Source organism: Tursiops truncatus, chromosome 3, assembly GCF_011762595.2.
Source record: "Tursiops truncatus isolate mTurTru1 chromosome 3, mTurTru1.mat.Y, whole genome shotgun sequence".
Classification (NCBI taxonomy): Eukaryota; Metazoa; Chordata; class Mammalia; order Artiodactyla; family Delphinidae; genus Tursiops; species Tursiops truncatus.
Window position 1 is genome coordinate 94170241 of NC_047036.1, and position 27099 is coordinate 94197339.

The following is a 27099-nucleotide window of genomic DNA, read 5'->3' on the forward strand; positions in this document are numbered from 1 at the left end:
CTATGGCAGCCATCTTGAGACCAGGGGAGCCAGACAAGCGAACACACTGAAGTTGGGAAGAACCTGGGTCTTTGATGACACTGTTGAATAGCCAAATTAGCCAAGTCTGGAGTGGTCCTTCTACTAGATTTCTTATTAAGCGAGATCATAAATCCCATTACTGTCCCAGCCTTGTTGCATACCACTATGCTCTCTGCTAGCAATGGCCATGCACAGTGATGCCCCCCCAAAGACAAGGGGAGGGTAACAAGCACATCTCACTACCCTACAGCTGTCCACAGTCAGCTACAGTCTCCACTGCCCTGCGCTGCCTACCAGCTCCCTTGCTCTGGTTCCCAGTGCAACCCTCAGCCCCTAAGGATAAGGAACACACCTGATCACATGAGCCTCACTTCTCTCTAAGGCTTCAGATGCCCTGCCCCTTGCTCTCTGGGTCCATCAGAGGACATAGAGGTGGGGTGGCACCTGGTGACAATGCTAAGAAAACTGTACAAATTGGAATCCAGGACTGAGTAAAGTCCACTTCAACAGTGAGGAAGTCTCAAAGAAAAGAGAAATGAGACTTTCTAACAGTACCTGTGCCAACAAGTTTGCAGAATTGAAGGGGCAGAATAAGGCATGTGAAGGGGGAGGAGACATGAAATGATAACATTCGTTTGTTTTGTAGAAGATACCATTTACTGAGCATTTACTACATGTCAAACTGTGCTAAGCAATTAATAGATATAATCTCCTTTTCTCCTTACTCTTTCTCCTTTTTGCTTTCCCTGTGAGGTATAGAGATTGCACTGTCTCTATTCCAGAGAGGAATGTTGAGGAGATTATGAAACTTTCCCAACTCTATGCTGCTGGTAAATGGCAGAGCCAGGATTCAAACTGGCTTCAACTTGTCTGAAAGTCCATGCTCCACAAACCACCACCATGTACTGAAACCGAACAGGACGCTGTGGGGCTCCTGGGCACAGAAGCCTTTCCATGTCCCCCGTTTCTTGTAGGGAACAGACTCCAGCCTCCATGACCCTCCCTGAGTTCCAAAGAACAGGTGCTAATCTGGGAAGGGAGGCGATGCAGAGACAAGGGAGGACCAGCCAAGCAATAACAGTGCAGCCACGGGGCAGGTCCTGGTTCTGCCTCAGGGATACACATAACAATATCTTTAAGGTCTTTACGGAATTAAAACCTAACAAAATGGAAGGTGTCAGCATTCTTCATACTGGAGAAGACCAGAGAAGCTCATCAAGAAGATTACTTGAGACAAGATTAAAGGAATGCAGGCCCTGCACACACCCCACCCTTGAACCGTTGCTGTAAAACTCCTCATCAAATCCTCTGGGCTTGGGACAGTTGGGGCAGGAGCCCACCGTGTCCCTCTTTGCCTGGCAAAGCAATAAAGCTATTCATTTCTGCTTCACCCAAAACTCTGTCTCTGAGATTCGATTCAGCACTGGTGCACAGAGGCTGAGCTTTCAGCATCAGTATCGCGTCATTCATTCCCTTTTTTTTTTTTTTTTTTTTTTTTTTTGCAGTACGCGGGCCTCTCACTGTTGCGGGCTCTCCCGTTGCGGAGCACAGGCTCCGGACACGCAGGCTCAGCGGCCATGTCTCACGGGCCCAGCCGCTCCGCAGCATGTGGGATCTTCCCGGACCAGGGCACGAACCCGTGTCCCCTGCATCGGCAGGCGGACTCTCAACCACTGCGCCACCAGCGAAGCCCCATTCCTTGTTTTAATAAGAATTTGCCGAGCACCAACACTAAGAAAGCCAAGACTTGGGCTAAACACTAAAGATACAAAGACAAGTAAGACACAGTCTCTGTCCTTACGGAATTTACAGGCCAGCAGGGGCACAGCTATATCACCATCTCTGTATAGTACCATGGAAAGACCCCAGGCATGATGGAGCACAAAAGGGGCAGAGAGGCCAGAGGAGGAGTCCTGGAGGAGATGACACCTCCTCGATTTTAAACAAAAGTTAAGCATAGCTAAGGGCGCAGGACGGGGCAGTGCTGCGTAGGGGGGAAACAGCAAAGACATGGCTGGAAGAGACATGAGATGGCTCGAGGCTGGAGGTGATCTGGGGACTGCTGGAGACAGTTTGGCTCATCACAGTGAGGGGAAGGGGACCACACAGTGAAGGTGAGTGGAGGCCAGGGATGCTGCTAAACATCCTACAGTGCACAGCACAGCCCACAGTGAAGAATTATCTGGCCTAATTATCCAGCTAAAAAGCAGGTCGAGGGCTTCCCGGGTGGCGCAGTGGTTGAGAGTCCGCCTGCCAATGCAGGGTACACGGGTTCGTGCCCCGGTCCGGGAAGATCCCACATGCCGCGGAGCGGCTGGGCCCGTGAGACATGGCCGCTGAGCCTGCGCGTCCGGAGCCTGTGCTCCGCAACGGGAGAGGCCAGAACAGTGAGAGGCCCGCGTACCGCAAAAAAAAAAAAGCAGGTCGAGAAACTCTGCTTTAGATTTTTAACTTAGTCCAGCCCTAGTCATTTTGCAAAGACTGAGGTCCTAAGAACTAAGTCATCTTGACTCTAAGAAGCCCAGGTCAGGCAGGACTTGGCCGTTGGCAGCTAAGACCTGGCACCAGTAGAGCCAGTGGTTCAGGCTCTGGAGTCAGACTGCTTGGGCTTGAATTCCATATCTGCCTCTTACCATTGTGTGACTTTGAGCGAATCACTGAACCTCTCCATGTTTTAGTCTCCTCATCTGTAAGATGCAGATACAGTAGCACTTAAGAGGTAGGGTAGTTGTTCTAGTTGTTCATTGCTGAATACAAACTACTCAGAAGGTAGTGGCTTAGAACAGTCATTTTAGTTTGCTCACAAGATTGTAGGTCAGTAAATCAACTATACTTCAGTTTAAAAAAAAACAAAAGATCATGGGTCAGGAATTTAAGCAGGCTCAGCTGGGCAGTTCTCAGATCCAAGTGGTGTCACTTGGCGTGGCAGGATTCGAGGTGGCTTTTTCTCTCCCAGGTCTGGTGCCTCGTCAGGAAAAGCTCGAGGCTGGCTTCAACTGGCCCCTGTCCCTCTCCTTGTGGTCTCAGGGGCCCTCCCCATGGTTTCTCTGGCAGAGTAGACAAAGCTCTTTACGTGGTGTCTGGCCCCCCTAGAGTGTTCCAAAAGACAGCTCAGAATGGGCCCGTCAGCATTTCTGCCATATTCTATGGATCAAAGCAATTATGGGGCCCATCCAGATTCAAGAGGAGGGGACATGGACCCCAGTTCTCAGCGGGAAAAGTATCAAAGAACTCGTGGCCATCCTTAGTCTACCTCAATGGCTGTGGGAATTAAATGTGTTGGTACACATAAAACACTTAGTTCTAGCACGAAGCAAGCTGTTTTTTTTAATGCACGTTTGCTGTCAATGCTATAACTTTATTAGTAGCAGTACATTCAAAAGCCTTGCTGGCAAGATCAGGGAAGCAGCACCTTTCACAGTTGACTGTCCACCTCCCTCCACAACCCTTCAGATAAACGGTGGTTCGTCTTAGAAAGAGGAAGGTGTAACTCTGACCTGATACCTCCACCCAGCACGGTGACCCTGGCCATGACCTGATGTGGCTCCCGAGGGTGACTTGCAGGTAAACTTGAGGGTGGCACCCTGGCCTGGGGCCAGTGTAGAACACCAGCTGGTTCACCCATCTGCTACCCTGACTCACCCCAGGTCTGTGCTGACCACATCTGGCTGCGATCACCTTCTTTGCAGGACACTCTGTTCCATGAATCCCAAGTAAAGCCTTCAGGAAAAAGGAAGATTGCATTTTCCAACTGTGCCTGTTGTCCTTTATGGCAAATATTTCCTATCTCTTCCTCCCCATCAAGATGAATCTATGGCATCGAGCATGCATGCATGCATTCACTCATTCACACATTTAACAAACACTTATTAAGCACCTACTGTATACCAAGCACTGAGCTAGACCCTGGGAGTACAGACTGAACAAGATAGAAAACCTTTGCCAACATGATGCTACTATTTTCAATGGAGGAGCCAGATAATAAACAAGTGAGATAGATTCTGATCACTGCTCTAAATGAAACAACGTGACATGATAGAAGGGAAACGGAGGAGTCTCTTTTTCAAGGGCTCTTTGAGGAGGTGATATTGAGTTTGGACCTAAGAAATGAAAATATGCCAACCTCTCAAAACTCTAGGGAAGAGAATTGTCAGCAACACGGACACCAAAGTCAAAGATGCTGAGGTGGTAAAGGGCTTAATGTGTCCCAGGTCCAAGGTGAGTGTAGAGAGGAGAATGGGCTGTGGTAAGGTTCAAGTCTAGGCAGTGTTCAGATCCTGCAGGACACATGAACCTGGAAACTCAACTCAAATCTGAACTTAAAAGGGAATTGATTGGCTCAACTGAAATGTGAAGGCATCACATGGGATTGAACTGGCTTCAGACAGAGTCAACAGGACGTGGCCTTTCTCCATCTCTCAGTCATCTTTGTTCTGAATTGGGTTTAGCTCAGGAATCCTCTCCCAATGGATGGGTTTCTGTAGCTCCAGGCACACATCTTCTTTACAGCCAGCAATCCCCAATGTTCTAGCAAAAGACCTGGACTTCAGTCTTACTGGATAAACTCAGGAGACGTGCTTATCTCTGAGCCAATCACTGTGACACAGGGCAAAAATATGCTGATTGTCTATACTAGAGTTACATGCTGCCCCCTGACACAGGGAGTAGAGTGGAGTCAGCCCGCCAGACCACTCACAGTAAGAATCAAGGCAGGAGTCCTGCTCCCAAAGAGAAATGGAGAGGCAGCTATCAAAAGAAGGTACATGGATGCTGGGCAGGTATCTATAAAGCAGGGCGATGGTCAACCATGGTAAGGAGTTGGGATCTTATGCTAAGAGCCCTGCAAAGCCATCAAAGGATTTTAAGCAAGGGAGTGGTCTGCTGCCATTTGACTGGGCAGAGAAAGGGTTCCAAGCAGCAAAACTTGGAAGGGTTGAAATTAGGGGGTATTACAGAATGACATGCAGGGGAGGTTGGTGCCTTGAGCTTGGGTACTTGGGTGATAGCAGTGAGAGTCAGAAAAATGTGGACAGATTTGAGATTCTCCTGTGGAAGAGCTGACATCTACTGTGGAAGGAGTCGAGGTGGGGAAGTAAGTGAAAAAAGAAGTCAAGCATGATTCCCAGGGTTTTGGCTTGACACCGGGGTGAAGCATGATGCCATTCACCAAGAGGGCAAAGACATGGGAGGTGGGAGGATGGGGACAAGTCAGGAAGGTCAACCCAAGAGTTCCATTGTGGCTGTGTTCAATTTGGGATTATCAGTTGGAGATGTTGAGTAGGTGGTTGGACAAACAAGTCTGGAACATAGAGGAAAGGTCTGTGCTGGAGTTATAAATCCAGGAGTCTGTATATGGACATTATTTAATTCAAGACTGAATGAGTTCACCCAGGGGAACATGAATATAGAAAGAAGGAGGGGGGCATTCATACTATTTCCCCAACAAATTTTCACTCTGCTCAAACCAATCTACTTAGGATCTAAGCAAATATGGGCTCTCCCACCTTTGGACTTGTGTGTGCACGTGTGCGCCACTCCCTCTGCCTGCAATGACTTCCTCTCACTCCCCTGTCCCCCTAAACACTCATTCTTGAAGGATTAGTTCAAATCTACTCTCTGCAGGAATCCTTGCCTCATTATCTGCATTGCATACATCACTCTTTGCTTCCTCTAACTTTGATTGATTCTTCACCATACATTTAGCATTTACAAAACATTGTCTTTGTGTTCTGTGTATATGACATATTTCCCCCAAATCGATTACAGGCTCTTAGAAGGTAGCCTTGCAAGCCTTTGTACTCCCAACACCTGATTGCCCAGAAAAAAGTTAAAACAAAGATCTGTGTTGATCCAGAACACTCACTCCTACTTTCTTTCGGTAGTTTTTGTTCCAGTGGCTGGGAATTCATCTCAAGTTCCTACCCTCGGGGAGACAGCAGCTGAGCCAAGAGTGCCCCAATCAAAGCCCTAAGAATGAGGTAGCAATTGTTCAGTGCTTTAAAATCCTTATGGCACATATATTCTTGTGTCCAATAAAGAGGATGTGAGTCAATCCATATTGAAAAGAATCAGATGAAAGTAGTTTCCCACCGAGGAAAACCAGAGAATTCAAATGAACGCCTGTGAACCACTTCCCGCTATGTCTGCATCTATCCCTGAATAATAGTCCCCTTATTTGGAACACATCTCCTGTGTTCGTGTGCATTTAACACTCCCTCCTCCCTTCCCAGCCCCGGTTTCATACCTTACAGCCTAAGGTCATTCCAAGAGGTCTCCAGGCGGTTAAACTGGATTCTCCAGCGCCTGGGAGCTCAGCCAGCACCAGGGACTGGGGAGAGCCCCAAATTTTCACTCTTCTGGTTATACTTGCGAAAGACCTCCCCATCCCGCCTCTCTGCCAAACTACCTCTCGGTTCTCTAGGTGTATTTGTCTCAACTTGTTACCCCAACGGCCTCCGGCTCTTCCAGGTGCCCTCCATCTGGGCTCTCCCTGCTCAACTACCCACAGCAGAGCTCTTCAATTAGGCAAACCACCCTCCAACCCCCAAATTCTCTTTAAAGGTGCAGCAAGCACACCCACAAGTTTGTGGATGCCAGTGGCTGTGACCACACGGAATCAAATCGAGCAGGTCTGACTCAATTTTCCAAAGCAGCCTTTTACTGCTGATTGAGTCATATCTGCCTGTTTTCCAGAGGTCACATTATTTTCCCTTTTTGACTCATGTTTCACTTCAAAACTAGTGTAACCTGAACCTGCTTTGCCTCTGGGAGCAGCAGCTGCACTCAGCCCCCAGGGTTCAGCCTGCAGATGCTGCGCTGTGGAAAAGGACCCCACTAGGAGCCAGACATGTGATTGCCATTTGTCTCGGTCGAAAATGGCCGAACACTGACAATTTCATATGGCTCAACCTGCCATGAGCTTGCTGCTCAGGTATCTGGGAGATCAGTGTCCAATTGGCTGGAGTACTGGGTACAGAGATGGTAGAACCTCAGAGTTGACTTTTATTTAAATCATCAGAGAATCAAGGACTGCTAGCACCCTGCCAGATGCTTTCAATGCTGGGAGAGTTTCTTGACTCTGAGCTAGTTGAGCAAATCTAATGTAAGAGCTAGGATAACAATGTGGCTAGGAGCCTAGACTCAGGGGAGAGATTTCCTGGGTTCAAACCCCAGCTCTGCTATTCACCAGCCCTGTGACCATGAACAAGTTTGTTAGGTTGTCTGAGTCTCAGTTTTCTCGTCTATGACGTGGGATAATACAGGGTTGTTGTGAGAACTAAATAGGTGTGAAGTGAATAGGTGTGACGTTCTTAGCACACTGAAGTGTTAGCTATCATTAACTTGATTTAAGATAGGTGGTGCGGCCAAGAGACCCGTGGACAGAAATTAGAACCCCAGCAATGGAAAGTCAGCCTCCCCTTCCTGAGCAGCACTGTATGGCAGCCAGGACACCCCTCGGGAAGCTTGAGGATGGTGGATGTCACCACCCAGGAGACCCCAGCAATCCAGTGGCCTTGCATCCTTCCTTCCGGGTGCTTCAAGGGAAGGGTAGAGAATTTTATAGTCACTGAGAGCAGAAGTAACTCACACATGCCCTGCAGTCCCCAACAGAAGAGAGATGACAGGAGATGAAAAGGGAGGGGAATACAACTACCAGATGCCGAGAAGTAGACACGCTTGTTCTGGTGGGAAACGGAAGCATCGCTTGAATTCAGTGTTTACTTAGTAACTCAGATTAATGAGGACAAAGGCATGGTAAGGAAAATGATTAAAAAATGTCCTACAGGCTTTCCCATAACCACTTCCGTGTATATTATCTGACTAAATCCACACAAAAAAACCTGTCAGTTAGGCAAAGCCAGCATTCTATTGATATTTAAAGGGGAGGAACTGAAGGATCAGGGAGCTTAAATGACCTACTTGAGCCTACCTGGTAGGTGATGGACTTGAGATCTGAGTCCCTTAAAGGCAGGGCCATGTTTATCTTTCTCTTCTGAAGGACTAAGTTCACGTTTATTGAGCAACTGAATGACCGAATGGACTGTGTCTCGAACACAGGCTCACATTCTCAGGCTAGTCTAGGTTCTCAGGCTACTGGCTCTGATGCTTATGCTTTGTGGAGTCCCAGACATGCAGTTGGGCAGGAATCAGGGGCATCTAAAGGAGGCAAAGGGACAGGGTTTCAAAAGTTTGTGCTAGGGGACTTCCCTGGTGGGGCAGTGGTTAAGAACCCACCTGCCAATGCAGGGGACACAGGTTTGATCCCTGGTCCTGGAAGATCCCACATGCTGCGGAGCAACTAAGCCTGTGCACCACAACTGCTGAGCCTGAGCTCTAGAGCCCACGAGCCACAACTACTGAGCCCATGCACCACAACGACTGAAGCCTGCACGCTTAGAGCCCATGCTCCACAACGAGAGAAGCCACCACAATGAGAAGCGCACACACAGCAATGAAGAGTAGAGAAAGCCCGCGCATAGCAACGAAGACCCAACACATCAAAAATAAATAAATGAATTAATTAAAAAAAAAGTTTGTGCTAGAACAGATTAGGTATCTCATATACATAATCAGCATAAAAATTCCCTTTCTCCATAACCCTCATGACAAGTGAGACTGTCCACCCACATTTGGCAGGCTGCCATTTAGAACACATTTGCATATATATATCACATTTGCATATAAATATATCACATCTCATTAGTGACATATCTGGAAGAGCACTTACCTCAAAAGGGTGTCTGAATGAACATCTTTCCTTCGTGGATCTTTGAAGGAAAGGTAGGGAAATATGAGGTTGGGAACTGAACAGCCTCAGGCCTTGCTCTGGGCTTTCCCTTCATGTAAGGGATGTTCCTCCTCCATTCCAATGCAGTGGAGATTTCAATTCTAAGTGTTCAAGCCCTGCTCTTGTCCAAAGAGTTTTCTGGAGTTCTGATATGTTGGAAGAATGAGGGGAAAAGGTGTTTCTCCAAGTGGAGCATGTTTGATGAAGGACTAGGGAGTGTGGAGGCATCACAGCTGCCCGGAAGATAGATGGGCCCTGTGCTATCTGCCGTTAACTGGTGGCAAGTACAGTGATAAACATAGGAATGTCATGCTCACGTGCTTCCTGGTGCTGGTGACAGATGATGCTTGCTCCCAAGAGACAAATATTTGCAGCTTTTATTTGCCAGTTCTATCGTCAGTGATTCTAACCTCTCTATGATGAGTAGAGAAAGTCCTCAGGGTACAAGTTAATGGAATTTATCTTCACTCTTTTGAATCCTTTAGAATTTCCTCATCATCTCGAGACTTCCCTGGTGGTGCAGTGGTTAAGAATCCGCCTGCCAATGCCAGGGACGTGGGTTTGAGCCCTGGTCCGGGAAGATCCCACATGCCGCAGAGCAACTAAGCCCATGCACCACAACTACTGAGCCTGCGCTCTAGAGCTTGCGAGACACAACTACTGAGCCCGCGTGCCACAACTACTGAAGTCCGTACACCTAGAGCCCGTGGTCCGCAACAACAGAAGCCACTGCAATGAGAAGCCTGCGCACCACAACAAAGATAGCCCCTGCTCACTGCAACTAGAAAAAGCCCACGAGCAGCAATGAAGACCCAATGCAGCCAAAAATAAATAAATTTATTTTTAAAAAAAAAAGAATTTCCTCATTACCTTTTTGAAACATTGCCCACCATGTGGAGTAGGGTGTGTGTTTGTGTGTTCACCTCATTCTGCAACGTAAGGAAAGTTTATTCTTTCATTTATTTGATGGCTTCTTCCCTTTGTTCTTTCCTTGCAAAACTCTTATTAGAAGGCTGTTGGAATTGCTGGATCTGTTTTCCAAGTCTCTTAACTCTTCCCTCCTATTTTTTCTCTTTGTCCTTTTGTACTATGTTCTGGGTCAGTTTTTCAGTCAACCTTCAAGCTCACAAATTTGCTTTTCCTTTGTGTCACTTGTGCTCCTCATCAGAGGAATATTTTAGTAATAAAGCTAACATAAAGAAAACTGTGGAAACTTGCAGAAGGTCATAATGATCAAAATAAATGGAGAGATTCACCATGTTCTTGAATAGGAAGACACAGTAACAGAGAATTGACAATTCTCAAATTAACCTATAAATCCAAAGCAATTTTAGTAAAACCACAGGAGAATTGTTTTTAATAGACAAGCCATCTAAAGTTAATTGGGATATGTTTTAAGAATAAAGATTTTTATCTCCTTTCCTGCTTTGAACTCCACTGATTGATAATAAAGGAGCTACAACAACAAAAAGAAAGTAGAAACCTATAAAAGACAAAGAGAATAAAGACAGAAACAGACAAGAGAATTCAATGCAATTTCGGAAGACAGAACCAGATGGAGGAGAGGTAAGTGACTGATCATAGCAGAGGAAGCAATGGTCTGTCACCTGGAGGGGCATGACCACTAGTAAGTAAGTCAAGTCACCCCAGTGGGAAACCTGAGATGCTCAGCTTTGGAGACTGCAGGTACACTGAAGGGCTGGGTTGCAGCCAGGAGCCAAAAAAAGCTGTTGTTGAAAATTTGTTTATGGAGTAATCATACCTTTCCCTCACCTCACACAGTCAGGTTACTAATTTCCCAGACTGGTGATTAAAAAGTTATTTTCTGTATAACTTAATGGGAAAGGCTGAGACTTAGGGTTACCCAGATGGAGCAGCAGTGGGGAGGCACATGGAAGTCTGCAAAAGAAATGAACTACATAGTTACCTTTCCCCAAATTGCCCTCCATAAGCTGACAGGCACATAAAGAACAGCAGAAGATTCTTTTTCAACAAGCTAAATGGCCCTAAAGAAAAAGCTTCCAGTTTTCTTTTCCCTTCCTCCCTCCCTCCCTCTTTCTCTCTTTCTTATGAACCCCCTGTTCAATCACCCCCAAACAGGCCCCACAGGTTCACTCGTCCTGCCCACTCACTCAGGGCCCCCAAACACTATTTAGAGGCTCACTCTTAAATAGGAACAGAGTGCCAAGGCTCTCAAACAACCGAGTAAAACCTCTAGCGTGAAAGAGAAAAACCAATGCAAGAATAAAGGGAAAGAAGCATCTACAGAAAACAAACAGAAGAGGATATAAGATTTAAAAATCCACAACTGTAGGGAAATAAGATATTTGTATCCTTACACCCAGAAATAGAGGTTATATAAAAGGATAAATCAAAGAAGAAGAAATATAGTTTTCTTCTGGAAATAAAAATTTAATCAAAATAAAACATTCACCGCAAAAAAAAATAAAATAAAATAAAAAAATAAAACATTCAATAGAAAAGTTCTAGAATAAAGTTGAGGAAATCTTTTAAGAACTAGCACAAAAGAGCACTAAAATTTAGGAAAGAAAAGATAATTAAGGTAGAGGATGAATGCAAGGGGTCTATCACCAACCAAAATGATTTCTTTAAAAAGAGAAGAGAGAAAATCGAGAGATGGGAAATATGAAAGTAATATGGCAAAAACATTTCCTAGCAGTAAAAAGTAAAAATCTCCAGATTGAAAGTGTCTCTTTCATGCCCAACAAAATGAACGGAATGAGACCCATACCAAGGTACATAAACTGAGATGTGAGAGTTCTGGGGGAAAACAGAAGATCCTAATGGTTCCCCAAAGGAAAAAAAAAAGTCATTGGCAAGGAAACAGGCATCAGGTAGGACTAGGATTATTCAACAGCTACAGTGAGTGTTAGAGATCAATGAATGTTAGGGATCAGTAAGACAGCGCCTTCAAATAAGTGAAAGAAAACTAAGTTTCAACCTAGACTTCAAATCGCAGCCAAGTCATCACTGCACAGACTGGATAAAATCACATATTTTCAGAAGGGTAAGAACTCTACAATACTAACCCCGTTCCTTCTTTTAAAAAGCAACTGGAGGACTTTCAAGTCTGCTAATGACAGCCTAGACCAGTCCTCCCATTCAGGTCAACTAAAACCGCTGTATGGAAAAAAATGTATAGAATATATATATATATATTATATATATATATATATATGTAATATTATATATTTAAAGATATTAAATACATAAGTAAATATATTTTTATAAATAATCAATATTTATATTTTTTCTCAAAAGCATCAGAGAGCTTATAAGATGGCAAAGGTTTACCATGCCAAAATGTGAATGCCATACCAAGCACTCAAAGCTGTTCTGACGTGATCAGGAAGAAACAGCTGCACCATGGAGCTGGGGTATTTGGCAGCCTCGCTGGGCAAACCAGATAAAAGGGCCTGCCAAGTAGAGAGTCTGATGAATACCCACACATTAAGTTGAGGTCCTGAAGGGCTTTACTCTTAGAGCAGAGCTTCCCAAACTTGTCTGCACGTTAGAATCATGGAGAGCTTTTAAAAATTCCAAAGTGCAGGCCACACCACAGACCAACTAAATCACAGTCTCTAGGGGTGGGACACAGGCATCCGTGTATTCTGAAGCTTCCCAGGTGGTTCCAGTGTGCAGATGAGTTTGGGAACCACAACTACAGGAGAAAGACTGAATTGGAAATAACACTGTTCCCGCATGGATGACTCAGGCAATCTCAGGTCTGGAAGTTCAATCAGATGGTCCCAGGGTGTCGGGAGCAAATGAGAATTCTCTGCGGAGGTGTATATTTTCATCCTGGGCCTCAAATTAGTTCTACAAATAAAACTTCAAACTCAATATTGAGTATAAGGTCTCTATGGCTGAGAACCAGGGGGGGGATAGAAGACAACAGACATAAACCCACAAAGACATGAAGACTTCAGATAGTGAAAGTATTGGGCACAGACTCCAAAACCATGTTTCCTGTCTTAAAAGGTAAAAAGCGGGGCTTCCCTGGTGGCGCAGTGGTTAAGAATCTGCCTGCCAATGCAGGGGACACAGGTTCGAGCCCTGGTGCGGGAAGATCCCACATGCCACGGAGCAACTAAGACTGTGCACAACAACTACAAAAGCCTGCGCTCTAGAGCCCGCAAGCCACAACTACTGAGCTTGTGTGCTGCAACTAGAGCGTACCTAGAGCCCATGCTTTACAACACGAGAAGTCACTTCCACGAGAAGCCCGTGCACTGCAACGAAGAGTAGCCCCCACTCACCACAACTAGAGAAAGACAGCACACTGCAACAAAGACCCAACGCAGCCAAAAATAAATTAATTAATTAATTAAAAATAAAAGGTAAAAAGAAAAGCTTGAAAACTTCAGTTGGGCAGTGAAAACTAAGAAGTGACTTTGATTTGAAAAAGAATCAAGTAGAAATTCTAGTAATAAAAAATACAATATTCATAATTAAGAATTTAATGGACAGGTTTAACAGTAGATCATATACAGCCAAAGACTAGGGAACTGGAATATAAATTAGAATAAAGTATCCAGAATGCATTCATGGAAAGACCAAAAGGATGAGAGAGAAAACAGAAGAGAAGATAAAAAAACATCGAGTAGGCATTGACAAACTTTTGCCTGAAATGTCAGATAGTAAATACTTTAGGCTATGTAGGTCTTACTATGTCTGTTGCAACTACTCACATCTGCCACTGCAGCTTGAAAAAACAAGGTAAACAAATAAGCATGACTATATTCAAAATTTACTTACAAAAATAGGGGGCTGACTCATAGGCCACAGTTTGTCCACACTTAACATAGAATTAAAATCTAAAGTATGCTATGTCTCCAATTAGGCCTTAGAGGAAAATAGAGAGGAATAGGGTAAAGGCAGTAATTGAAGGAAAAAAATTGCTAAGAATTTTCAAGAATTCATGAAAGACAGCAATTCACAAATTCAAGAGTCCAATAAGTCCCCAGGATAAATATCTAAATATCCACATTTTGGTTTGTAAGAAAAAGCAAAAAGAAAGAGAAAATCTTAAACGAAGCTTGAGAAAAAGATTACCCTCAAAGGAGTGACAGAGTGACAGCTGACTTCTCAATATCAAAAAATAAATGATAAAGAGCCAGAACACAGGGGAATGTTATCTTCAATATACTAAGAGAGAGAAAAAAAAAGCACCTACCTAGAATTCTATACTCCACAAAAATATATTTCAAAAATGAAGGCAACACAGAGACATTACTGAACAAGTAAAAATGTAGAATGTAGAGTTTGCCTTCTGTAAATCTGCACCTAAGGATATCCTAGAGGATGCACTTCAGACATAAGGAAAAGTGATCACAGGCAGAAGGCAAACTTGAGGGGGAGGGAGAGGAAAGCAAAGAAAATGATAAATATGTGAGTAAATCTAAATGAATACTGACTTCGTAGAACAATGACTATTATGCCTTATGGTATTGTAAATACAGAAAGAATTGAAAAAAATAGTAATAATAGTGTGGAATTTGGGAAGTTGGTAATTAATACTAAAGCGTTGGTGTTGTCTAGGAGGAGGGTGAAGGTATGAATTAACATTTACGAAGTCAAGAATGCATACTGTAATGTCTAGGACAACTACCAAGAGAAAAGAAACAGGATGCAACTTCCAAACTAGTAGAGGGGAAAACGTCAAACTAGTACAATCAATCAAACAAAAAAGAAGGCAAAGAAAGAGAGGGGAAAAACATAGAACAGCTGACACAATAGAAAGTACAAAATAAAAAGGCAGATTTAAACACAAGGTACAGTAAATACATTCAATGCAGATAAACTAATTGCTCCAGTTAAAAAACTAAGATTGCCTATCTAGACCAAAAAACAAACCAATAAAGAAATCCCAAATATATGCTATTTAAAAGTAACTTATCAGGAGTTCCCTGGTGATCCAGTGATCAGGATTCAGCACTTTCACTGCCGTGGCCCAGGTTCAATTCTGGTTGGGAACTCCCTCAAGCTATGTGGTGTGGCCAAAAAAACAAAAAACTGTGTAGCCAATAAACATCATTGGCTATATACGCAAAGAATTTAAAAAATAAAATAGGGACTTCCCTGTTGGCACAGTGGTTAAGAATCAGCCTGCCAATGCAGGGGACACGGGTTAGATCCTTGGTCAGGGAAGATCCCACATGCCGCAGAGCAACTAAGCCCATGCGCCACAACTACCAAGCCTGCCCTCTAGAGCCCGAAAGCCACAACTACTGAGCCCACGTGCTGCAACTACTGAAGCCCGTGTGCCTAGAGGCCATGCTTCAAAACAAGAGAAGCCACTGCCATGAGAAACCCGCACACTGCAATGAAGAGTAGCCCCCGCTCGCCACAACTAGAGAAAGCCCACGCAAAGCAAAGAAGACCCAACACAGCCAAAAAACAAAGATAAAAATAAGTTAAAAAATAAAATTAAATTAAAAATTTAAAAAATACAAAATAAAATAAAAGTAACATATCTAAAACATAACCATACAGAAATGTTGACAACTGGAAAATATACTCCAACAAAATGAGGAAATAAATTTAAAAAGAGAAAGAAATGGGATTAAGGAAATAGGGAACTGGAATAGGAAGACAGAAGGTTCTGAGAAGAAAGCTTCCAGGTAAAAGGAGGGCATTGATAAACTAATGTTTCTGAGCATAGGGGCAGGGTGGGGCGGAAATCTGCTGATAGGTTTATGGTACCTCTGATTGAATATTTGGAAAAATTTAGATATAGATTTATAAAAAATTACACAAGTAAAAACAGAAGCAATGAGTAACTCCAAAAAAAAAGAAAAGGATTTCATTTATATAAGAAAGGAAATGCAATCATAATATACTAGTTGATTCTGCGATTAAAAAGTGTTTGCCCATTCTTAATGGCCATCATTAAAAAGTCTACAAATAACAAATGCTGGAGGGGGTCTGGAGAAAAGGGAACCCTCCTACACTGTTGGTGAAAATGTAAGTTGGTGCAGCCACTGTGGAAAACAGTATGGAGGTTCCTCTGAAAACTAAAAATAGAATTACCATGTGATCCAGCAATCCCACTCATGGGCATACATCCAGACAAAACTATAATTCAGATAGATACATGCACCCCTATGTTCACAGCAGCACTATTCACAATAGCCAGGACATGGAAACAACCTAAATGTCCAGTGACGGATGAATGGATAAAGAAAATGTGGTACATGGATACAATGGAATACTACTCAGCCATAAAAAGGAATGAATATGGATGCAACTAGAGATTATCATACTAAGTGAAGTAAGTCAGAAAAAGAAAGACAAATACAATACCGTATCATATCACTTATATGTGAAATCTAAAATATGACACAAATGAATTTATCTACAAAACAGAAACAGACTCAGACATAGAGAAGAGACTTGTGGTTGCCAAGCGGGGAGGGGGGGATGGTGTGGGAGGTTGGGGTTAGTAGATGCAAACTACTATACATAGAATGGATAAATAAGAAGGTCCTACTGTATAGCACAGGGAACTATATTCAATATCCTGTGATAAACCATAATGGAAAGAATATTTTAAAAAATGTGTGTGTATATATATATAAAACTGAATCACTTTGCTGTACAACAGAAATTAACACAACATTGTAAAACAACTATACTTCAGTTTTTTAAGAAAGTGTTTGCCTATTCTTAATGTAAACACTAATTATTGATTTAACCAAAATTTCTGTTATACTCTGTTGAGCAGAAGAGGGAATGGAGCAAGAGAGAGGAATACTTATTAATAGAAGCCAATAAATGATGTTTAAAAGTGATAAGTCAAGAATTAGCAGTATAATCATATTACTTAGAAATATAAAGATTAACGCTAGAAATATCAGCTAAATGAAGTAACAGGACCTCTCAGGACAAGGAATGAAGAGTTGAAGAGTAGCAGGACGAATGTAGTTTGTAATTATAATCCTTCTCATTTTATTTAGCTTTGAAATTATATACATGTATTATTTTGTTAAAATTTTAAATTAGCAGATGAAAATTTTTTTTAAAAAAAGAAAATAAAAGCAAATAAGAGGAATTTTTCCTACCAGATAAAAAGTTAAATGAAAGCTACGTATCAGAATACATCATAAATTATATATGTTAAACAGTACTTGGCACAGAAATAGACAAATAGATTAATGAAACAGAATAAAAGTCCAGACAGATTCACATTCATATGGGAATTCAAGTCAAGAAAAAAGCAGCATTTCAAATCAGTAGAGAAGCATTTATTTGATGATCCGCTGAGACAGCTGTCAATCATTTAGGAAATTGCTGTTAGATCCCTGTCTCACCCCACACACAGACATAAATTTCAGACAGATTGAAAAGCTAAATGCAAAAACCAAAATTTTAAAAAGAGAATGAGATATTATCTATATGTACTGACTTTGAAAAAGGCCTATAAAATATTTTTAGGTGAAAAAAGAAAATGGTAGTATAATATAATTAGTGTGATTCCATTTTTTCAAGTAAAAATATATGTGAGTGAGTTTGTAAGTGTGTGTTGTGTGTGTAATGAAAACGGTCTGGAACATGCACCAAATTGTTTATATCAGTGACTAGATTTTCATAGTGGTGATAACAGGCGGGATTATATTTCTCAAAAATGTGGCAAAATTATGGATGACTATTACTTTCATTTTTTCCTTTTTTTCATTTTTCAAATAAAAAATGTCAAAAGGAAAATTTTTTAATATTTTAAAGTAAACTTTTAATCTTAAACTTTAAATCTATCCATCTTTTACCAGGGAACTTGTAAAAACTGTGTTTATACATAAAGCCTACAAGAATAAGTGCATATATTTATATCTGCTAAAGCTTCTTCGATCTTTAATTTTTTAAAAAACTTTATTGAACCTTTCTAAATAGGAAACGTTCCCTTTAAGTAACATTTATTGAATGATTATAATGTGCAGTTCATAGAACTAGTTATAGCATGTAATTTGTCATAACACCCTGGGTTCAATATGGCAAATTTTCTACAGAAAATTGCAAGCCAAATTAAAAGAGGAAAATACTCCTTCTACATTATGACATGAAATGACTTCAGAAGTCAAAGACAATAACGGCAATTTTTAAATTGACTCCTGTACTGTAGAGAAACTGAAAACATGGAGATTAAAAAAAAAAAAGCATCCCTATATATTATCAATGGCAAGAACTACAAAGGAAGAGATACATTAGGAGAAATTTTTCTGGAAGCATTTAATTTAAAATAAATCCTGCTTGTCCCAATCGTTTTTAAGCCCCAATAGTAAGATGTTTTTTCTCTTTCTCTGTAAGGTACAAAGCAGATCAACAAAATCAAATTGAAAGCCATAGAGAAAAAAAAAAAGACAATTAGAGTTTTTACATTATCTTGGAAAACCCGCATGGATATCTGACACCTTGAGGAGCATCAAATCTACACCTTGACCTCTATATCCCACCTCAAAGTCCTTTCCATCTCTTGCCATCATTTACTCAAAGACTGATTGAATGCCGGCTCTTTGCCAGGCACTGGACACTGGGGATGTGACAACCTCAAGCTGCTGTTAGCAGAGGGAGTGGGAGAGATGGATAAGCCAACAGGCAATTACAGTTCAGAACTCAAATGCCAGCCTGGAGGTGCGTGCAGAGTATGAGGAAGTCTGGAGCTCAGACTGCTTCCCACAGATGTCCACCGTCTCCCCAAAGAGAAGCCACAGGAAGGAAGAGAAGACCAACAAAATCTAAAAGCATTTTCACTTGTGACTGCAAAGTGGATGCCCTGCTACAATCACTCAGACAGGAAAGTGTGAAATGGACATGAGGGTGAGTAAAGGAGCCAGAGCCAGGCTGTGTAGACCAAGGTAGAAGGTCCTTCGTGAGCTGGACGGGACCAGTGCCCCCAGCCCCCTCCCCTCCCCTTCTCACCTGGCCCCTGGTCCCTGTCCTTCCTGGTGCTGCTGTCGTCCTGCTGCCCCTTGTCCTGCTGCCTCCGGAGAGGCTGCTGTAGGCTGTGCACAGCTGTGCTCTTCCGGAGATGCCTCCGCACACCCCATCTTCACTCCCTCCCTCCCCCGCTGCCCCCTCCACTCAGCTCTCACGGGAGGGGGCAATTCTTCCCCGCCCCCCCCCCGGGGTTTTCTATGCCCAGCCCTGCCCTGCCCTTCATTCTCTACACACAACAAATGTCCAGGCACTGACAACTAAGGAATCTACACATAACCACCAGAGATAATGGATGTGTACAATTCAGGGAACAGCTTCCAGGAAGTGCCAAGACTCAGATCCCCCCTCAGGGTCCCTTACATCCCTCTCCCGCTCAAGGCCCAGCCTCTGCCATTGCGGCAGGGAAGTGCTCCAGGCCTCTCCCGCCTCTGAGCCCAGGGAGGGCGGATCTTCTCTTATATTGCCTCTCACTGCCCAGAGAGAGGGAGAACCATCCGTCCTGCTCCACACCTGATGTCCCAGTGCCATTATTGGTAGGTCCCCTTCCACTACCCAAACAGCTTTAGTTTGGATGTTAAGTTTCACAGTCACCTTGACTAGGAATAATCCACTCTAAGACTGACAGTGAGAATACCCATTCCTTTCCAGAAAATCCCATCCCCAGAACCAAGGGAATGATCAGGCCCTGTGGGACCGGACAACAGTCAGACTCCAATTGCCTGCAAGTAGTACATTTACCAAAATCTGGCTCATTCAGTCTTACACATCATGCGTGGGACATCAGCCATCCTATCCAGGTTTGCATTATGACAAGATCAACACTGTCCCTTTCCAGTCACCCTTCCAGTGAGAGGTGAGTGCTAGGCTCATTAGGAGTCCAAATGAACTTGCAAGTCTGGCCTTGTCACAGGCCAGTCAGACTACAAGCCACCTGTCCATAGGACGGTTCGCCCAGCACGGTTCACCTTCAATGGCAGGACCTCCGGATGTAGGAGGACTGAGACATTTTAGCAGATATACAAGCGCCTAAATATACAAATAAACCACGCACCTACCTACTAACTCTATTGGGAGATGGAGACTAATGTCAGCTCAGAAGTGAAAACCTTTCTGTCTGCAACATTTGGTGTGAACGGCAATATCCAATATCTGATCAGCAAGCTTATGCTACCTGCAGGAAGGTGATGCAGATCAGATCAGAGAGGAAACTGGGCCTTTGCAGGCCATTCACCCTCAGACCCAATCACATGGAGTCAGGACGTGACAGGAAGAAGCTATAAAAGAGCAGGCCCAGGAACCTGGATGGTCTGGGGTCTACTCACCATGCCTTTCCCCTTTACTACTCACTTCAATGTTTATATGGCACGTGTGGATTCTGCTCCTGCTTTCGAAGCCTCCTAGCACATGAGATGATTGTCACACAAGGAACACTGATTATGTCTGGGCTGCTCAAGTGTCTCACAGACTGAGTGGCTGAGTTTTCAACCCTACCCAGCACCCAGCTCACGCCAGATTTAATAACTGTAACGCCAGCCTAGAGTGGCATGCAGCTACCCTGTGGGTATGAAACACTCCAACGTGCCCCGTATGTCTAAATCTGGATGGAGTTTCTCATTTTCTAAATTGAGTCAGAAAATTTAGACCTGAATTCTAATTCTAGCGTCTCCTCTAAATAGCTCACATCTACTCCCGAGGCCTCAGGATCCTCAAGTGGAAAATATAATGGTTGGCCTAGGAAGCCACGAACGTCCCTTCCTGCTCTGTCATTCTGTGGGACTGCACTTCTGGTGCCAGTTGTCGTCTGGTTGTTGGACCTCAGAAAACATTCTCCGGGCCTCAGTTTCCTCATCTGTTAAAGTGGTGCCAATACAGTGAGCACCTCACAGGGAGGCTGTGGGCTTTAAGTGGGACCGCGTCCAGGGCAACATGCAGGAAATGAATGCATACAGTAGGAACTCAATAAATGTTAGTTTGCACTCTCCCAGATTCTCCATCTGTGAAAGCTGAATGATACCTGCCAGTCTATCCTGTGAAAATTTAAATGAGCTATGGAGAAAGATGGAAGGTGCCTGGAATTAAGAAAAGCATATGCGAAAAAGAAAAGAAAAGCATATGCAAATGGAAGGAATTATTATTATGCAAATATGGACGGAAATCAGTTTCAGAGCAGTAGCAGATTTGATGTGCCTGATTAATTTATTAAACAAACTACAAGCATAAATATCTGAAAACTAAAAACCATCTGCTTTAAAGCCCTGGGTTCATCTCAGATGAGACTGAAAGACAGAGGGCAAAGGAGGAAGCTCAGAAGGTTCCAGGGCTTCTAAGGCCCTGAAGCCAGGCCAGGAGGGAAGTTGAGGTGGGGGTGATGGTGACAGAGTGACTGTTGAAGGAGAGGAGGTGCCGAGGCCAAGGCACACCTGGGAACAGAAGTGACGACGGCTGAAGCAGAGGGGTCGCTGCAGAACTGCTCACTGTGGCTTATGGAGCACTTTGGCTCTTGTTAACATGAGGAAGTTCAGCTTCCCTTGTTAGGAAAAAGGGCAAGAGATTTTACCTAGGAGAGGAATCACCACAAGAAACAGTGTGCCTGCTTCAGCTCAGAGGCCTTGCAGAGACTGAGCTTTCAGGCCCGCAGGCAGTGGGTCTTCTGGGTGTGTTCAGACGGAAGCAGAAGCTGTGGGCTGCTCAGAGAGATACAAAGCTCTGGGCAGGAATCTGGGCTTAGCTGTGGGGTATTTTTTTTACCATTTTATTTCTAAAAAAAAAAAAAAAACTCAAACATACAGCACAGCTGAAAGCACTTTCCAGGGAACACTGGCATAATCCTACCTGGATTCTATCTTGATTGTTTTGCTATACTACTTTCTTGGTCACATCTATCCCTCTATCCATCCATTACTCCATGTTAATTTTGGTGCATTTCAAAGTGACCTACAGGCCTCAATACCCTTCCCCCTAAATACTTCAGCATGCATACTATTAACTGGAGCTCAATAATTCTTTTTACAGATCTTTCCTTCTAATATAAAATTTACATACTATGAAATGCACAAATACTAAGATAATAGGTGCTGTGTTTTGACAAATGCATGCACCTGGGTGACCCAAACCCCTATCAAGATGTAGAACATCCAGTCACCCCAAGTTGGCTATAGATTTGTTACATGACCTTGGACAAGACCCTGTTTACCTTTGATTTCAGCATGTCCCAGACTTTTCTGATCACAGAACTCTTTTTCCAAATTCCAAGTTCCAAAGTCTGTCTTAAACAATTCAGCCTACTAGATGGAATGTTAAATACCATTCAAGCCCCCATATTACAGTTGAAGAAATCTGAGAACTGGAGACGTTACTTATCCTAGATCCCTAAGCTGGTAGCACAATTAGGACAGGAAATTAAAATGTATTGAGCAACCTCTCCAAACCAGGAAATATATTAGGTGCTGGGTTGATGTAAAGATGAAATACGATTGCATATGTGAAGTGCCTTGCATTACGTCTGGAACAAGGAGACACCAAAAATCATTAGTGCTTTTCTCCTCTGTTCCATACTAACATTTTAATATGTTCACATGGCTAAGATAGTAAATGCACATCCTTCACCTCATTCCAATATAGTAATAACGCATGAGGGAGGCGGGGGAGGCATTTTTATCCACGCTTCGCAGGAGATTATATAGCTTGTCCTGATCATCATTAGTAAATGATGGTGGTACCAGGACTTAAACTGAGTCTCCTGACCCTAAATAATTTCAGACGAGAGACTTAGGAGCTTTGTCCACGTTCTCCCAGGCCACCTGGGACTAGAGTGGAAGGGGAATTTGGAAATGCTAAGAAGGCTATATTTGGTTCCAAGGGACAGAAACCCAACTTGAACTCACTAAAGAAGAGTTTAGTGGTTCTTATAATAGAAAGTCTCTCCCTCTCTCTTTCTCTCTCTCTCCCCCCACCCCCAAACCCTGCCTCCAATTTCCTCTTGTCTTGGCTCCATTCTCCGGCAACACCACCCTCATGGAGGTGGGATGGCCACCAGAAGGTCTTGGTTTACATTCACCCAGGTTAGCAATCTCAAAAGAAAAAGAGAACTTTCTTTTGTTATATCAGGCAAAAATCCAAGGATTGAGTTTACTGAACTAACTTGTTTCATGTGCCCATTCTTGAAACAATTATTATTATTATTTTTTAAAAGGATGGAATCTACTACTCCTATTACTGGGGGTAGGGTCAGCTCCTCCCACAGCCTGAAAGAGAGGGAGGATGTGTCCTCCAGGAAAATCAACATGCTGTTATCAGAGGAAAGGGGAAATGGACGATGGATGCTGGGCAGCAAAATCTAGTCAACAAAAATAAGTTTAACAAAACTACTGGGTGGGGGCTTCCCTGGTGGTGCAGTGGTTAGGAATCCGCCTGCCAACACAGGGGACACGGGTTCGAGCCCTGGGCCGGGAAGATCCCATATGCCACGGAGCAACTAAGCCCGTGTGCCACAACTACTGAGCCCATGTGCCACAACTACTGAAGCCCGCATGCCTAGAGCCTGTGCTCCGCAACAAGAGAAGCCACCACAATGAGAGGCCTGCGCACCGCAACTAGAGAAAAGCCCGTGCACAGCAACGAAGACCCAATGCAGCCCAAAATAAATAAATAAATTTATTAAGAAAAAAAAAACAACAACTACTGGGTGACCAGGATCAACTTACACTGTTGAGAGTGGGTTAATCAGAGCTCTCCTGGAACTGTCCAAGCCCAGGCTTTAGAGGTTTTCATGGCGGTTTCACTATGTAGGCATAACTGATCAAATCATGGGCTACTGGTGATTGAACTCAATTTCTAACCCCTCTCTCTCCCCCGAAGAATGTGTGGGCAGGGGCTGACAGTTCCAACCCTCTAATCACCTGTTCGGTCTTTCTGGCCACTAGCCCCATCCTGAAACTATCTAGGACCCCCCCTCATGGCTCAAGAGTCAACCCATTAGCATAAACTTAGGTAAGGTTGAAAGGACCTCATTATGAATAACAAAAAACACTCCTAACACAAGGTCCAGTGGAAGCTCTTGTCAACTAAGAAAATGCCGAACACTTCCCCATTCCATAATTTAATAAAGCGTTCAGAGTTAAAAGGTCAATGCATTCATGTATTGTGCTTTCCAGGAACTTCACCTGATTTCTCACAGAAATCTTCAGTGCTTAAGCCCAGGGATGCAACAGATGTACGAGGTCCACTCCAAACCCTCCCCAGGAAGGTCCCCAAGCAACTCTGGTCGGTTCCCCCTTCCCCAAAGAGGACAGGGGCTGTGTCCTGCCCCATTGCAGCACTCCCTTACTTCCCTCAGAGATTTTCAGGCATCAGTGAAATTATAAAATAATTTTTCCCCTGGCGAGGGTGGGGGGCTTTGGTTTTGTTTTCCAAGGGAATCACTATAATTGTCAGCATTTTGAATGCCAGGCCTCGAGGGAAATATTTCTGCTCACAGGAGCCTTCTCATCATCACCATTCCTACTGTGAGGGGGTATGAAAGGTAGGATGTGAAAAGGGATTGGCCCACAGCTTCTCTTTTTCTAAGCACAGAGGACAGAAATAAGAAAAATTGTGGCAAAGATTGGAAGAGGTCAGCAAAGTTCCTCTGGACCCCAGCCTTCATTTTGCCTCCCTCCCCTATAGTCCTTCCTTTCTCCTTCGACAGGGTCCCGCCAGCTTCCTCCTTTCTGCCCCCCAGGAAGGAGACGGGGAAAGGAAGGACAGAGAGAAGACAGAGCCCAGGGAAGCTTGGCACCGTGGAGCCAAAGGAAATCCAGGAATTGAGGAGTGAGAACCAGGACAAGAGACTTTTGAGTGAGTTGATGTTGATATCGATCAAACACGAAAATGGGGGAATTCCTGGCGGTCCAGTGCTTTCACTGCGGTGGCCCAGGTTCAATCCCTGTCCAGAGAACTAAGATCCCGCAAGTTGCACAGCATGGCCAAAAAAACCCCAAAAAACAAAAACATGAAAAGGGGATCAGAGACAATTACTGAAAAACAAATTACAGATTCTTCAAAACTCACTAAGTGGGAAGAGAAGAACCCAAAATGCAGTTTAGCCAGATACGATTGATACTAATTAGAAAGTCCTCCTGTTCTCTAATCCCAACATAGACTCAAATTGGTCTTGATATCACTGTACCATCCCAACCACCATCACCTGGACTCCACATCAACCCTTGTTCCATCTTGTTCAGTCTTTCTAATGACAGCCAGAGGGCACTTCTTAAAACACGAATTGAGGGGCTTCCCTGGTGGCGCAGTGGTTGAGAGTCCGCCTGCCGATGCAGGGGACACGGGTTCGTGCCCCGGTCCAGGAGGATCCCACGTGCCGCGGAGCGGCTGGGCCCGTGAGCCATGGCCGCTGAGCCTGCGCTTAAATCTTTCAACTGTTTCCAAGTCCACTTAGAATCAAATCCAAAATCCTTACCACGCCTTAAAAAGCTCCACATCATCTAGCCTCTACCAACTCATATCTTATTGATCTCCCTCCTTCCACTGAGCACTGGCCACCAAACTTTTAGTTTCTCAAGATACCAGGAAACTACCCCAAGACCTTGACTTATGCTGTTACTGCTTCCTGGAAAACTTTCCAGTTCTCCTCCACACCAGCTCCCGTTCATTGATAAGACCTCAGAGTTCTCTGTTAAATGCCCCCATCTCAATCTCAATTAGGTTCCCCATGTTGCAATGGCTATCAAATAAAGTCAAAGTGTAAATGGAGAATAGCTTAGAACTCTATTAATATATTCTGGAAAAGATTTATCAATTTGTAGATATGAAAGGATTCAATTGATTGGTGGGAAAGACTAGTCCTAGGATACGTAGATAGTTTGGCCTGGACAGCATTAACTTACTTAAATTCTTAAAGTTCCACCAAATTTTTCTCCATTTTCCCATTCATTCACCTGATCCTCCTGGGGCAGACAGAGCATCAAAGAAGTTGAGAGTGGGGAAGAATGTTGTGTAACAAGAAGTGTACTGAGACGGGGATCGGAAATCTGGACTCCATTCCCCTCTCTGCCAGCAATTAGTGTAAATTGGGGCAAGTCAAATCTGCACTCTGGGCCTTAGTCTCCTAAACTCTGATAATAATCTCTAAAATTCCTTCTAGTTTTTGTTTTTCAAGATACTAGGCTATCTGGATTAAATCCCCCCTTAACTCAATAATTTCTCCTAAAGTGCTCTAATGTAAACATACTCCTCTTAGCTTAGACACATGAGTGATATAGAACTCTGCTTCCCAAGGCATTCACTCCTTCTTTGTCGACCTGTGGTCTTAGAATCTGCCTCTCCGTAATTTCCTCTCATTAATGTTAGTGCACCAGAACAAGAGAATTTATCTGGCCCCATGACAGTGTTTAAAATGTAAAGATATTATCCTGGCCTCCATTTTCCAAGTTAAACCTCTCCACTTCCTTTCACTCTGTATATAAATGCTTTCCAGACACCTCAACATCCTTCTTGCCTATACCGGTCCTCTCTAGTTTATGAATGTCCATCTTAACACTTAGTTCCCAAAACTAAATTGTATATCCTTGCTGTGATCTCAGCAGATAGCTCTAAGAGTATCATCAGTGATCCAGGAAGAATACTTCTCCAAGTATTTTGGTTTGATTAGCAACAAAAGCAAGCATTGGCTATCAATATGGCTGTTGATTTATTGTTTAAACCATCTACATTATACTACTGCTTTTCATAGCAGTGGTTCCAGCTGAGCCTGAACTGGGATTCAGAGGCTGAGATTATCTGATGAACTGGTTCTAATGGTGACCCATAGGCAGTGACCATTCTGCATGAGGTGATTTTCATGGAGGAAATAGCTTGTGGAGAGGACTTGGTGCCAGAGTGCCTGGAGGAAAATGAGAAACGAGGATATAGGTGTCTATCAAAATTGTGGCCTTCATGATGTCTTAGATCTCTGGAGAGTCGGGCTGGAAATGATACTAAGGTACACACAAGAGAGTGTCAGAGATTGGGGGAGGTGGCGCTACTCATTTCTGGTCATGACCTAGAGGAGTCTGGTGTGGTGAATACTGAAGGAAACATGGCCCTTGCATTGTCTGTCTCTGGGAGGGAACCTGGGGTTCCCTTGGAACACCCCAGCAGGCAGTAAGCAACAGACAACAGTGGAGGAGGGGAACCTGCTCCTTGGGTAGCTTGTGGCAACCTTCTGAGGAACCGAAGAAAAGCTCAGGGGCACTTTGAAGGTGAACTGAATCCGGTCTCAGGCACTGCCAGGGAAATCCGAGCTAGGGAAGTTGAATTACTACTGGTAATGAGAGCTCATTGGGACCAATAAACTGATGAAG

The 27099-nt window shown here is 43.7% G+C and overlaps 1 long non-coding RNA gene across 1 annotated transcript in view; it reads right to left on the bottom strand.

Annotated features, from left to right (window-relative positions):
* LOC141278312 (uncharacterized) overlaps positions 1–27099 on the bottom strand; it is a 176120-nt gene that overhangs the window by 124063 nt on the left and 24958 nt on the right. The window lies entirely within an intron of this gene.